We start from the raw sequence: 13,448 nt of genomic DNA, 5'->3' as shown, positions 1-13,448 counted from the left end.
AGAACAGAAACTTATTTTAGTAAAGCATGTTACTCTACTCAAGTCATGAATAGGGTTCTTCCCCTTTTATTGCTTCCCCAGCAGTAAGAGAAAAAACAAATAAAAGCAAAAACCAACCCTTCTTCCCCAAAGCTACCTTTTCAGCAGAAAAGACAAAAACTATATTTCTGCCCAGCAAGCCTTCAGCGTCAAACAGCACCCAGTGAGAGCCTCCAGCATCCTGAGGTGCCCTGCGCTCATCCTGGCCCGAGCCAGCTGGTGCCGTGCATTTGTGACTTGTTTCAGATGTTCCTGGTTTCTGATCTTGTCATTCGTTTTCTCATTTTCTTATCTGTGTCCTCACTCCCCTTTCATCACTTCCTGGCTATCGCTTTTGGCTCTCTTACTCTTGGGTGAAGATCCTTTCTCCAGCTATATTGCCTTTGGACACCCAAGCTGATAAGAAAGGAAGAATGATCACATTGGATCAGGACTAAGGAACAGTCAGCCCCTGTGTTCTGTTTCCCAAAGTATCTCTCAGGGCTCTGGAGGGTTTGTAGGTCTCCCCCGGCCTAGCCACCTGAGTATTTAATTTGGATCTCTCATTTATGAATTTATGTTATCCTTGCTTTGAATGAATACTTTTAAACATGTGTTTTAACCTTTACTTGCCTGATTCCAAAGTCTGTGCCCTTACCTTCCATGCTATTCATGAACATTTTTGTACATTATTTTTAGGGTGCAGATTCCCAGAACTGCCACCAATGGGATCTAAGTTCTTCCTGTTTATTACCAAATTATTTCTCCAGGAATAATTATTATTATTTATTAAATACCTAAGATATATTGTGAATTATTTCAAGTGTTTATACATATTAACATACATATTTCACATAACCCTCTAAGGTAGGTATTATTGTTTATTTCCATTTTGAAGATGTGGAAACTGAGGCAAACAGAAGGTAAGTAACTTGCCCAAGGTCACAGAGCTAGTAGGCTATGAAGCCAGGATTGGAACTCAAGAAAATTTGACTTCAGAGCTTACATTCTTTTTTTCTGTTGGTGTTTGTTTGTTTTTATACTGAAGTATAGTTGATTTAGAATATTGTGTTGCTTTCCGGTGAACAGCATAATGATTCCATTACATATAAATATTCTTTTTCATCAGAGCCCACATTTTTAATCACTAAATTACTACCACACAAAGTCATACCAACTTACACTGGCACCATTAATACATGTGAACGTTTTACTCGATTTTGGAACACTTCTACTTTTTGATTAGTACATTCTTATGTTTAGCCTAAACTTCCCTTTCTCACTTTCAAAGTAAGGTTTGGAGCTGACACAGAGAACTAACTATTCTCTAATAAACACTGTGTCTCCTTACTCCCACAGCGGGAGGAACGGGAGTAGGGGAGTGGGCTTGACAGCTGTTTCAGTATGGAGTGAGCATAACAGAGTACTTGGTGCCTATAAACTTGGGCTTTGAAAATTCACTGCCTCTTGCTTATTTATGCAAAGTGTGCAAAATAGTCGCAGACACCGTTTATCGTGCATTTAGGTACCGAGCATTGTGGCGAAAACTCTGGAGACACAGAGTCATTCGATCATCGTGAGGGTATCGGTAGCTCATCTGGTAACAAGCTAGGGAGGTCCACACAAGTTGGCCCGTACAGCGATGCATAAATGTCAGGTGAATTAGACATTAACCTTCCGGACTGATCACTGGCTCTGGTTTCGCTTGAATGAATGAGACTGTATTGCCATGTAGGCAGCACACCTAACGAACCTGACTCCTTGCTCCCCTAACAGATAAAAAACTAAGTGGCCGTGCAGAGCTGCCCTGAGCTGAAATCAGAAACAACAGGCATTCTCAAAGAGGCCTGCTCTGGGATTTTTAATTTAAATTAGTTCAGAGTCAGTGGGAGTTGTTGACCTCCTGCCAGCCAATTACAAATCTGGTGACGTAAGCCCACCGTAAAAGCCGTTAACGTGTCCCGACGATCTGAGTATCATTTAGGGATGTCTGCTCAGTTGTGAAGGTCCACAGGAACATTAGCTACAGCTGACAACGCCCTGGGGGCCCACAAACCTATCACAGAGACAGCTGACTCCCTGGAAACAGGGTGGCGGTCCCCATCTGAAGGCAGAGGGGCCTGGGACCTGTCCTACCTCCCAGTCCTCTAAAGGGGGTTGTTCCAGCATCAGGGAACATATGGAAGCCAGGCGTGGAGAACTGGCTTTGGGGTCAGCCCTGGACGCAAGACCTAGATGTGCCAATGACGGCTGTGTGGACCTAGAATAAATTCCTCAACCTCTGTTGGGCTCGATAGTCTGCACCTCTTAGGAATGATGTGTGGATTAAATGAGAGACTGTCTATAAGGTGCTTATCCTGCTGCCTGTCTCTCAGGAAGCACACAGTGAACAGCAGAGTCATCACGACATCCCTTCCCCCTGGTGAGACCACAGCAATTGGGGTGAAGTGCTGAGCTCCTGAAAGGACCTCTGAAAGGACGCTTCACCTACAAGCAGTCCTGGAAGAACAGTCACACTGATGTCACCGGGGCACTCATCCTGGACACCACTGCCTTACTCTTCCCCTACAACTCTCCCCATAGGAATAGTCTTCACTTCAGCCTCTGTGTTGATGTTTACCCTCCAGTTCCAGGCTGTCAACTAAAATCTAGAAGAGAAGTGAAGATCTTTCCACACTCCAGGCCCAAGTGTCTAGTTGCGTGTGGTTGTAGCATCAGGGTTAAGCCTGAGCACGGACTTTGAATTCAGACCTGAACGGGAATCACTTCCCTCACTTCCCCTTTTATTACCACTTACTGTCTTAAGTGAACACGGCCAACTTAGCCTCTGTAAACTTGCTTTCTTGTTTACACAAAGAGGATAATATCTAATTGAGTAGTTGTAAGGATTAAATGTGATAATATTTACACGTAAAGTGCTTAGCACAGTAGCTGGCAAGGAGTGAAGCCCAATTTATCACTATGGAATCCAATTTAAAAAATGCTAGGTGACTGCGGTCTTTTGTGCACAGAAACCAGCAAGTAGGTTAAAACTGTAATCAAAAGATAAGCTTGAGATGGGATGCTCTCCAAACACTGGTGAACATACATTCTACTTAGTAAGGCAAACATTTCAACAAGCTTACGGAGTTATGCTCACCGTCCACCCACTTTGCCTATTTATATTTCCTACCTTGTTCATAAGAATTATTTCTGCCGGGCAAGGTGCACGCTACTTAAAATTAATAATTTCCTTCTAAATTAGATTCCTCTGGGAAGGAAAGGGGAGAAGACGCAACTTTTTGGTGACCTGTAGAATAATACTATTATGTGGGTACCACTAACCCTCTTTTTTTTTTTTTTTTTTTTTTTACAAACTGGGAAACAAAATGAAGGACAGAGTAAGCAGGAGAGGGAAGCAGTAGGTGTCAGGGGCAAAATTCGATCGCAGGTCTGGCTGAGCGAGGCTGCCCTTCCGTTTGCACTGCCCTTCAGTTTCTCAGTTTTCTTCAAGAGCAGGCCTCCTGAATGGGGTTCTCACACAGCCACTGTTGAACTAACGAAGGCCATTTTCTGCCGTTAGACGGAACGAGGGTTTGCGTCAGTTCTGAGGGTCCCGTTGTCCTCTCGCTTTTCCAGCGGTGATGCAAAAGCCACAGTCACTTCATGACTTAAACTACTGGGTCTGCCCGCTTGAAATGCTCCAGGTAGACTAATTTTTGAAAGATGATTCACCTTCCCTTTCCTGTTTTGATGGAACACGGAGACGGAACCATGCCTGTCAATAAAAGGCTCGAGTTTCCACCCCCCAAATTCGCGCGGTGCTGACAGTCTAATTGGCTGACGCACAGGTGGGATTTCCTGTCGCCATTTTAAGGAAACACACTCCCCTGCAAGGAAGTGTCCAGTTGGTGAGAGCGGCTGTGCCTGGAACAAAGAGTGAGCGAAAGAACGGGAAATGGGCCCTGCTGCCCCATTCCCCTCCATCCTGCTCCCTCGGCCCGCGCTAATCCCGGATTTGGGGCGCTCGGCTCAGTGAACCCCGACGCGCCGGCCCCGGGCGGAGTCACGTGGGGTCTCCGGGCCGCCTCGCGCCTAGGCAGGTGTGCGCCCCCAGCTCAGCAAAACCTTCGGGTCGCGTCACACCCAGTCCCCAAACAGAGCCCCACTGCACCGATCTCGGGGTAGGGGCTGCTGGCGGGGTCTGCGGGTGCTGGATCCGGAAGAAGGGAGGCACCTCCCACTGCGGGTTACGGACAAAGGGTTTCCAGAGGTGCCCGCGCACCCCGCCGCCGCCCCGGCCACTGCGGCCCGCTCCCCGCCAAACCCGGCGCTCTCGGTGCATTCCCGGGAGTCGACACGCCGCTCCGTCTCCGCCAGCGGCTCGCCGGGCTGCGCGCGGACCAGCCGCTCCTGCGGCCATCCTCCCGCGGCGCCCTTCCCACAATGCAACTCCCCTCGCTCGCCCGCCCCTGCCGGGCCCTGGCGTCCCCCTCAAAATGCGCCCTCCAGCCCCTCAACGCTCAGCCCTCCTTGCCTCATTTGGCTCCCTCTCAGCCGCCCCCACCTCCATCCCCGAGGGCTCCCTGTCTCCAGCCGCCGCCGCAGCCGGGCTCCGGGCTCGCTGCCGGGCCCCAGGAGGGCGTGGGGGCAGGTGTCCAGGCTGCGCCTCCGCTCCCGGTGCCACCGCCAGCGCTCCCGGCACACGCGTGCCCCGCACACGCGTGCCCCGCAACCCCTCCCTCCCTCCCTCCCTCTTTCCCCGATGCTCAGTCTCCGCCAGCCGCGGTCGCTGCATCCTCAGCGGGCGGCGAGAGGGAGGAGGCAAGGCGCGGCCGCCGGCAGAGACACCATGTGACGGGCATCGCTCAGTGACACGCAGCTTTGGTTAAAGAGAGTGCGTGCAGGAGGGGAGGCGACGGCGCGCGGGACGCGGAGGAATAGCCTGACTTTCCCGGCTAAGCCGTCGCGAGCCATGGATGCGCAAGGGCGACGCGCGCCTCCAGTAAAAGAATGACTGCGATTCGAGACCCTCTGCGGCCCAGCGGGTGGATGTAAGTGCGAGCACAGTGTGGGTGGGGGTTGGTGGAGAGGGGGAGATTCTGATGCAATCGGCCCCGAAAGGAGGAGGAGAGCCAGGAGAGCGCGGGCTGGGACAGCCACACCGCTCCGCCTGAAGGTCGCCGCCCTTCACCTTCCTCGGAAATCCGCCACGCCACGCCAAGCCTCCCCGCCCAGCCCTCGCTGACGGAGGCCACCTTTTCCCGGCCGAGGGAGCCAGACCTTGACACAAAGGACATCGCACGGCTGCAGCTCCCGGGGAAAATTCCGGGAGGGCGGACACCTTGACGTCTCCTTTTGCCACCTTTCCCTTTATTGTCCGAGGTAAGGCGATTTTCCGGGCCCGGTGGAGAGCCGAGGGAGCGGCGGCGGGGAGGAAAGGGATGTTTTAAATGTGAGAGGAGGCGGTAACGCAGAAGTCATCCATGCAGCCGTGAAAGGAAGGAGTGCGCCTCTGTGCCGGATGCGTTCGGATTTTGCTTTTCAGAAAAGAAAAGTCCAGATCCCCGGTTCCTCTGATCGCCCTCAGAAGTATAAGGAGGCGCCGGAGACCCCTGATTTCACCTTTGCGTGGGCTGTGGCTTACTTTTGGGGTCTGATTTCTTAGTGGCAGAATATGGTACCAGATCTGGTTCAATTATACAAGGGTCAGGGACCACGCGGGTCTGGGGGGTGGGGAGAGCGCAGCCGAGGTGAGGGCGCGACTGCGTACCCGGAGAGTGTTTGAATGCCGGGCATTTGCGGGGAATTTCCTGTGTCCGCAGGGCCCTGAGGAGAGCATGTGATGTCCCCGGGGGTGTGCGTGCGGCCGGCCGGGTCTCTGAGACTGGCTGCGGGCCGGGGAGCACGCTGGCGGGCCCTTCTCTGGCTCTACCCGGCTCTCAGTAACCGAGAGGAGTTGGAGGATGCGGGGAGGAGTCGGGGGGTTACTAAAGGTTGCTGGCAGTGACTCACTGCCCTTTCCCGCCCGAAGAGGTTCTTTCCCTAACGAAGAAAGGGAAAGAAAGAAGTGCTGTTCTGAGAGCTGGGATCCGCTGGAGCTGGTGAACAAAAGGCCACCGCTTGAGCGGGACGCGGGGCCCGGGCGCGGACTGCCCTGGGCTCCACTCTCACCCCCTCCCCCACCCCCGCATCGCTCTCGCGTCCCTAAACGTTGCCCCCCAAAGGCCTTTAGCCTCGCCGCGGCGGGACCGGGAGGAAAGCACTCCTGCGCCCTAGTGCGAGCCCCTACCACCGTAAAACGCCCCCCGGAGCGTCGGGCGCCTCAGCACCCACCCGGACCCCCAGGTTAGGAGGCTGTCTGGGCGCTGCTTCCCTGCAGAGTCTCCCAGCCCTGGGTGTGAGCTGGACTGCAGTCGGAGAAGGTTCAAGTGCATATGGCGGCAAAAGGAATTTCGCGGCACCAGCGTCACGGCGTTTCGGGTGCCTTTCACAGGCTGTCTTGGGCTTGAAGGTGGTGCTACAGTTGAGAGCCCTTTGTGTCTCACTCTACGGCGCGGACCCAGTTTTTACAGTACTGGTTCTCCGGTGGAAACCTGACTGCCACCGGGATCACATACTTTTTCATTCGACTCCATGGTGATTCATGTAGTAGAGCGAAAAAGACCCGAGCGCTGAAACGATGTTTATTTGCATTTGTAAAGGGATCTGATATCGCTAACGTGGGTTTTAACATTTTTAATACAAGGGGGAGGAGAGAATAAATCTATGGTTTGCTGACTGCAGGGCCCAGCAAGCCTGTAATTTGTCACCTGGATAGAAGAAACTGTGCTGCAACTCGTGCTTTTTCTGACGTCAGAAGGACAACGGAAATAAAACCTGAGCTAGGTGGCTGGCTGGCCTCATTGTTAAACATCTCTCACCGGGTGTGTATTCCTGAAATCCATGCAGATCCATGGGAGGCCCCCTGGATTTGGATTTGCTCCCCAACCGCAAAATAGCTTTATTTCTCGGAGTCACTTCAATTCTCAGTATGTCGCCTGAGGCATTGGGAAACTCACTTCCTTTGGCTTGAGGTCCTAACCTTAATGAGGTTTATTCAAACCTTTTTTCCCCCAACATACTGTTTCCTCCTGAGGGCTTCTGGGGCAGGTAGCAACTAACAAGATATAAAGTTGCTGCTTTTGTGAGGCTTGCCTTCTCCTGGGGGAAACAGACAGTAAATGCACCTATAAATGAGTTTCAGAGATTTGTTCCTGCAGTGAAGAAATAAAACAGGATCATGTGATGCGGGAGGATGCTTAGAAAGATGCCCCTCTAGGAGGGCCTGTGTGAGGGGGGAGGGAACACTGGTCCTTAGACTAGGAGACCAGGCACCTGGTTCTTGCTAGTTATGTCTTTTCCTCCCTCTGGGTGCTAACTAGAGGGCAAAAACCAGTCTTCCTCATTGTTGTTCTCCTAATGCCCAGCACAAGGTAGCTGCCTGTCGGATTGAGATCTTGGCCAAAATGTCTTGTTCACCTCTTTATGCTACTGTTGACCATCCCTGTCTTTCTATGTCTCATTATTTGTCCCCTTCTTCTAAGTTGAAACGTCAGGGTCTTTTTCTACTCTGCTTCTCTTTCTCTTACCTCCTCTCCACTTTTTTTTTTTTTTTTAACAGAGGCGCTGAGGATTGAACCCAGGACCTCTTGCATGCTAAGCTTGCGCTCTACCACTGAGCTATTCCCCGCCCCCTACCAACTCCACTTCTGTGCTGTTCCCAGGCCCGTGCAAATGCCCCACAGACCTGTCTTTGCATCTCCATCCCCACTGCCCAGGTTCAGGTCTCTGTCATTTGACCTAGACAGGGCAGTTGCAGCAGTCTGTGGGATGCAAGATCCATGAAGCAGACCTGGAGGTGCCCTCAGGGGAGCAGATGCAAGCACTGTGCATAGTGAAGAGTGAAGTCGCTGGCTAGGAGGTGTAATGGGCTTCCAGTTGGTCTCCGCTAGACCGAGCTCTGCTCCCCCTAATTCAATCTCAACACTTCCACGAGGTCTCTATTTCTAAAACTCAGTTTGCATTTTAAAGTAAACTTGCTTCTAAAAGTCATCAGTGGGTTCCGATTGCCTGAGTTAAAGTCTAAATTCCTTAGCCGGGCTCCCAGGACCCTCCACAATCTGTCTTCACTTCTTTCCACCTCCTTCTCCCACTTCGCCGTATGCCTTCCCTGTCACTTTTCTGCCTCAGTCTTGATGTTGATTCCAGACTAGAATGCCTACTGAAATACCATATATTTGTGAAGGCTTAGCTCAAATGCCACTTTTTTACCTCTTCAAAGAAGTGTTCACTGATCATCTCTTAGCATTTTCATAAAGATTTGTTTATCTTTCACTTTTTGCACCATTGTCAGTCCAGGTGATGGAAGGTGGGGGCTAAGGACATGGGCTTTGAGTCAGATGTAAGTACCATACCTTGGGCATGGGCAAGTTGTCTCTGAACCTCAGTTTTTGTCTCACTTGTTAAACGGGAATCATGAGATGACGATGGTGGTGGTGATGGTAGCAGTTCCCATCTTATAGAGTTATCCTGAAGGTTTAATGAAGGTAGCGGATGCACAGTGTCAGCGCTCCATATATATCAGATGAAAAGGGACCTCAGGTTCTCATCTGTCAGAGGGAATGGGGGAAAATGATCAGCAAAGTTCCTCTTACCTCTAATATTTAGTGAATATTTAATCATTTAAGAAAACTTTTCTGAAAAAATATCTTAATGGAAACTACTTGAATATTTTCAGTCTCTGGGAGAATCTTTGAAAGGTGATCTGGAGGTAAGGGGAATAAGCATATTCCAAATAGCATTGTAGACTTCAGAGAAAGACACCCCAGAACACTGACCCTAAAATTGAGTCTTTTAAGAACATTGTTAAAATACATATATGTTAAAAAAAATTGTTATTTTGGTAACATTTTGATTCATCAGTTTTCTACCGACCACCTGCGTGTTAGGGTTACTTACTAAGCTTAAAGGAATTCAGTCCTGGGAAGCACCATAGTTTGGGGAAACTTTGCAAGCATGCGGCTTGCAATCAAGGAACTCTTGATGAAGTGACTGCGTCTTTGCCAATAACTAGCCGGGTCCACTTGGGCAACTCAGTTGACATTTATTTATGTCTCATTGTCTCACCTGTCCAATGCTAATAATAGTGTCCGAGCTGCCTCACCCACAGAGTCATGAAGATACAATGAGAACAGAGCTGAGCACATCCTTGAACAAGTTAAAAGAACTCTTCAAGGTGGTAATCAGCCAGAGATACACACACTGCTAATCCTCAGGTTTAGGAGATGGATCAAGATTAGTGTTTCTCAACTTGGGCATCACATTGACTCACCAGGGGTCTTTTAAAAGTTGCCAGTGCCTGGACTCCATTTTCAGAGATACAGATTTAGTTGGGAATTTTTTTAAAAAGAACACCAGAGATAATTCTAACATGCAGTGGATTTTGAAAAGCAAGCAAAACAGAAGCAGAAATTAAATGACAGCTCCCATGTGTTGCTTGGTCAATTCTGGGTAATGCGAAATTATGAGCTTGACTGATTTTTCCTCCCCAACTCGACTAAACCAACCAGTTGTTGACATCATGGAGCTGCAGCCTCAGGTTACAATTTATAACCTGAATTTTCCCCGGCATATGAGCCAGTCCAGGGATACAGCCTGGGCCACATAAAGATTTAATGTGTGGATCTCAGTTTCCGTCTGTTAGGAGTGATGAAGATTGGAAAAGAAAGAGACAATGGAAAGGAAAGGGAGAGGTTATGGCCCAGAGTCTGGGAGGAGGAGGCTCTGAGTGGGACAGAGGCAGGACAGCACAGAGGGAAGAGTTGTGTTGGATTTATTGAACTGGTTTGGTTTAGGTTACAAACTGGTGGCTGTAGAACCAAATGAAGCCTGTGTGTGTCAATTTTGCGTGACCTACACTTCCTTTTACAACTGTTTGGAATTGGTTGTCAACAGTTAAATATCAGAATTTCACTTTAAAAATCTGGATTTCTGGCATTTCTTGGGGGGAGAAAAAAAGAGATCCATCTTATTCCTACCGAAATAGATGAGACATGTGTTCTCCAGTTCCTTGTGCTGAATCTGCTTTGCTCATTTATCTTACCTACTTGGGCTGTGGCTGTATTGGTTTTTTTTTTTTTTTTTTTTTTCACCCTTAGTGTAATCTATAGATCTTGATGTTGGCAGTACATTAAAGTCCCTTGTAGAGCATTTAAAATATACATGCTTAGAGTTCATCCTAGACAAATAAAACCAGAAACTGCTGTGTGTTGGAGTGGGGGCAGGTTATCACTGCTATTTTTTTAATCTCTGGAGGTTATTCTTATGTGTAGCCAGAACTGAGGACTATTAGTCTGTTAACCTACTCAAAAGACTTGTCCACAAGCCCATCTTCTTATCTCTGAAAGTGAGCCATTAAGAAACAGTCTACAGAATCATAAATTCAGAGAATTTTAAAACTGGAAGAGATCTTTGAGCATGCATCAGTTAATCTGAACTTCTTACTTAGAGGTGAGAAGACAGAGGTCCAGAGAGAAGAACATCATTTAATATTAAGTTATAGTGTGTTTTATTATGGTTTCTCTTTTCAAATGAAGGCATATTTTTAAATATTTCTTTTTATAAACAGTTCTCTTACCATGCACTGCTTAGTGGTGCTTTAAAGTTCTCCTTGTTTCTGTTTTTGCTAGAATATTTTGCTGGGAGTTAGCTGTCGTAACTTATATGAGGCTTTTAAGAAAAAGAAATTCCTGTTCATTGTTTTTAGTTCAACAGCAGTCCTTAATCAGAGACATTAGCAGAGCAAAAACATACATGTGTAAGAAAAATAATTTCTCAAAAGCTGTAATATCCCAGGCTGTTTTTAAACTGTACATAATTATTTAAATCTATGAATTTTAAGTTGATGAGATTTTAAATTTTGTGGTATTCACACTGCTTAAATAAACTAACTGTTTTAATTAAATTAAACTTCAGTTTTTAAAAGGTAATATACAATCCACCCTCCTATATCCAGAGTTACAGGTTAATTAACTTCATAGTATTTTCTGTTTTTGAGAAATCAGAATAGTTTCAAAACATCTGAATAGGGATAGGTTAACTCCTGGATACCATATGCTGGGCATGTTGATAACAGACAGTTAAAAGATGGTCTGGGAATCTGAACAGAGGAGTTGTGGGGCGGTAGCAGCAGGTGTCGGAAATTTGTGAACAAAATAGGTTGCAGGTGGCAACCTGTCCAAGGAAGTGAGCAGCTCATCTCTGTACCCCATGCAGAAATGGTCCGTCCTTATCTCCCGGTCAGTTTCCTTTAACACCGGGCTTCCCACCCTTGGGTCCTGGCATTTGGGGCCGGATAACGCTGTGTTGTGAACAGCTGTCCTGTGCATCAAATGGTGTTTAGCAGCAACTCTGATCTCTCTCCACTTGAAGCCTGCCACACCCTCTCACTTGTGACAACTAAAACTGTCCCTGGGCATTGTCAAATGTCCCCTGAGGGCAGGGGCCAAAATGGTCCCCAGTTGAGAACCACTGCTTTGTACAATCCTTTCTGGACTTGTAGAAGTTATGCCAAGCATTCTCAAACATTCCAGACAGAGTGGCCAGGATGTGAATGATAAATACTTTCCATGTACCTAGTACTTTACAGTTTTAACTGTATTTTCACATAATTCACACATGCCCAGATCAAATGTAGAAGAAATTAAGTGGCAGATTTAATGAAAACTGTGCAGTAGGGCTGTGCATGTGCTAACTTCCCATTTTTGTCTTGATTTCCTGAGAAATTGTGTTTCTGAGGATTGCTGCTCTATTGTCTGTAGACAGATAGTCATAGCTTGCTTTTTAAATTTAGTCATCATCGTTATTGTTAACGTATTTACCATCATGTGCTTGGGAGCTAAGTGGTCCCTGTCCTCAAGAGGTTGAAAATGTAATTGGGGGGGGGGTAATTCCATTAAAAGATGGTTAAAATGTATAAGAACCCTTGTTGTAAGCCAGTGAGTAATCTATGCAAAAGTGCTGTGAGAATTCATCACAAATAAATAATCAGTCATGGGTTGGTCATTGGAGAAAGACCTCACAGAGAAGGCTGGCTTGAAATTTTAAAAAATTTATAAAGGCACGAAAGCCAGCAAGCTGGGATTTGAAAGAAATGTGGTACTAAAGTAGGCGTGGGCTTGATGGGAAGGGGCAGGGGTGGGAAGCGTGCTCAGGGCCAAGGGGATGTGGGAGCAAAGCAGAAAACTGCCCAAGAGTAGACCCATGGCAGGAATGGGAGGTTCAGAAAGAGCATCACGGGAGAGAAGTCTTAAGAGAGTGTTTTGAGCCATCTGGGCTTTGAGTTTGAGGTTCCAGGGATTGGACTGCGCCCTGTGGACATTAGGAACAGTTATGATTGGCACCTGGGGTAGAGTAGTGGGAAGAGGAGTGTGCAAGACAGGGATTTTCAGGAAGAATCTGCCTCCGTGGATGGGAGAGGGTAGGGCTCAGTAGGCAGACTGGGGGAAAGACCGGCCCGGTTCGGATTGTGGAGCCGGTTGGAGGGAGAGGAAGAAAGGGCGGTGATGAAAGAATGTTGATAAGGACTGATTAGATACTCGGGTTCTGCGTCTGAGTGACAGGGGTACGAACACGATCGTGAACAGAAATAGCAAAGCTGATGTGCGAGGTCGGGTGACGCGTTCAGTTGGGCGCCTGGAGTCTGAAGTCCCGGCAGACACCCACGTGGAGAGGTCCGGGGGCAGCCGGGGTCCCAAGAGCATCTGCGGACTTTTTTTCTGAGCGGGACGGGACCTGACAGGTCGTCTCTTCCCTCCAGCCTCCCCGGTTTACAGATGAAGAAACGTGTGCCGTGCTAAGTGATGGGATCTTTATCATGTCGTATTTCTGAGGCGGATCCGATTTCAAAATGCAGAGGAATTCTAGTTTTACAAAACGAAAAGGCCTGGGGGAAAAAAGGTCTGAAAGATGCCCGTGTGGCACGAAGCCTGACACTTCAGGCTGGAAACTTAAAGAGGAAAGAACGTGGAGTGTGCGGAGGGGACCGAGGGGCCACAGGGCTGACCTGAGGGTGGGAGGGGGCGGAGGAGCAGCCCCCGCCCAGGAGGATGCGGGGAGGGGCGCGGTGGCGGAGGTCAGGAAACAGTGCCCCTTCCTGCGGAAGGACATGAAGGGATGAGGGCTGAGAAAAGCCCACTTGCTTTGATTAGGAAGTGGTAACGATGTTAGCAGTGATAGGCACCATCGCTTGCCAGAACAAGTGCCACACACGGACCCAATTGTGGAATCTTTACAACGGCTGTGTGAGGTCGGTATTACTTTATCTCCATTTTACAGATGAGGAAACTGAGGCAAGGGGAGGTTAACTTTCTTGCCTGGGGCCAGCACGGCTCCTGAGGGTGGAGCCAGAG

At 48.5% G+C, this 13,448-nt stretch overlaps 1 protein-coding gene across 1 annotated transcript in view; it reads left to right on the top strand.

The window, feature by feature from the left end:
• The first annotated feature begins 4,690 nt into the window (after positions 1-4,690).
• The window catches only part of SLC38A1 (solute carrier family 38 member 1), a 64,643-nt gene continuing 55,885 nt past the window's right edge, over positions 4,691-13,448 (top strand). The window contains exon 1 of the mRNA XM_010989558.3: positions 4,691-5,382. The gene's annotated coding sequence lies outside the window, so the exon portion shown is untranslated. The remainder of the gene's footprint in view (positions 5,383-13,448) is intronic.

The sequence above is a fragment of the Camelus dromedarius genome, chromosome 11 (assembly GCF_036321535.1).
Source record: "Camelus dromedarius isolate mCamDro1 chromosome 11, mCamDro1.pat, whole genome shotgun sequence".
NCBI classification, from domain to species: domain Eukaryota; kingdom Metazoa; phylum Chordata; class Mammalia; order Artiodactyla; family Camelidae; genus Camelus; species Camelus dromedarius.
This window is presented reverse-complemented; position numbering and strand designations above follow the sequence as displayed.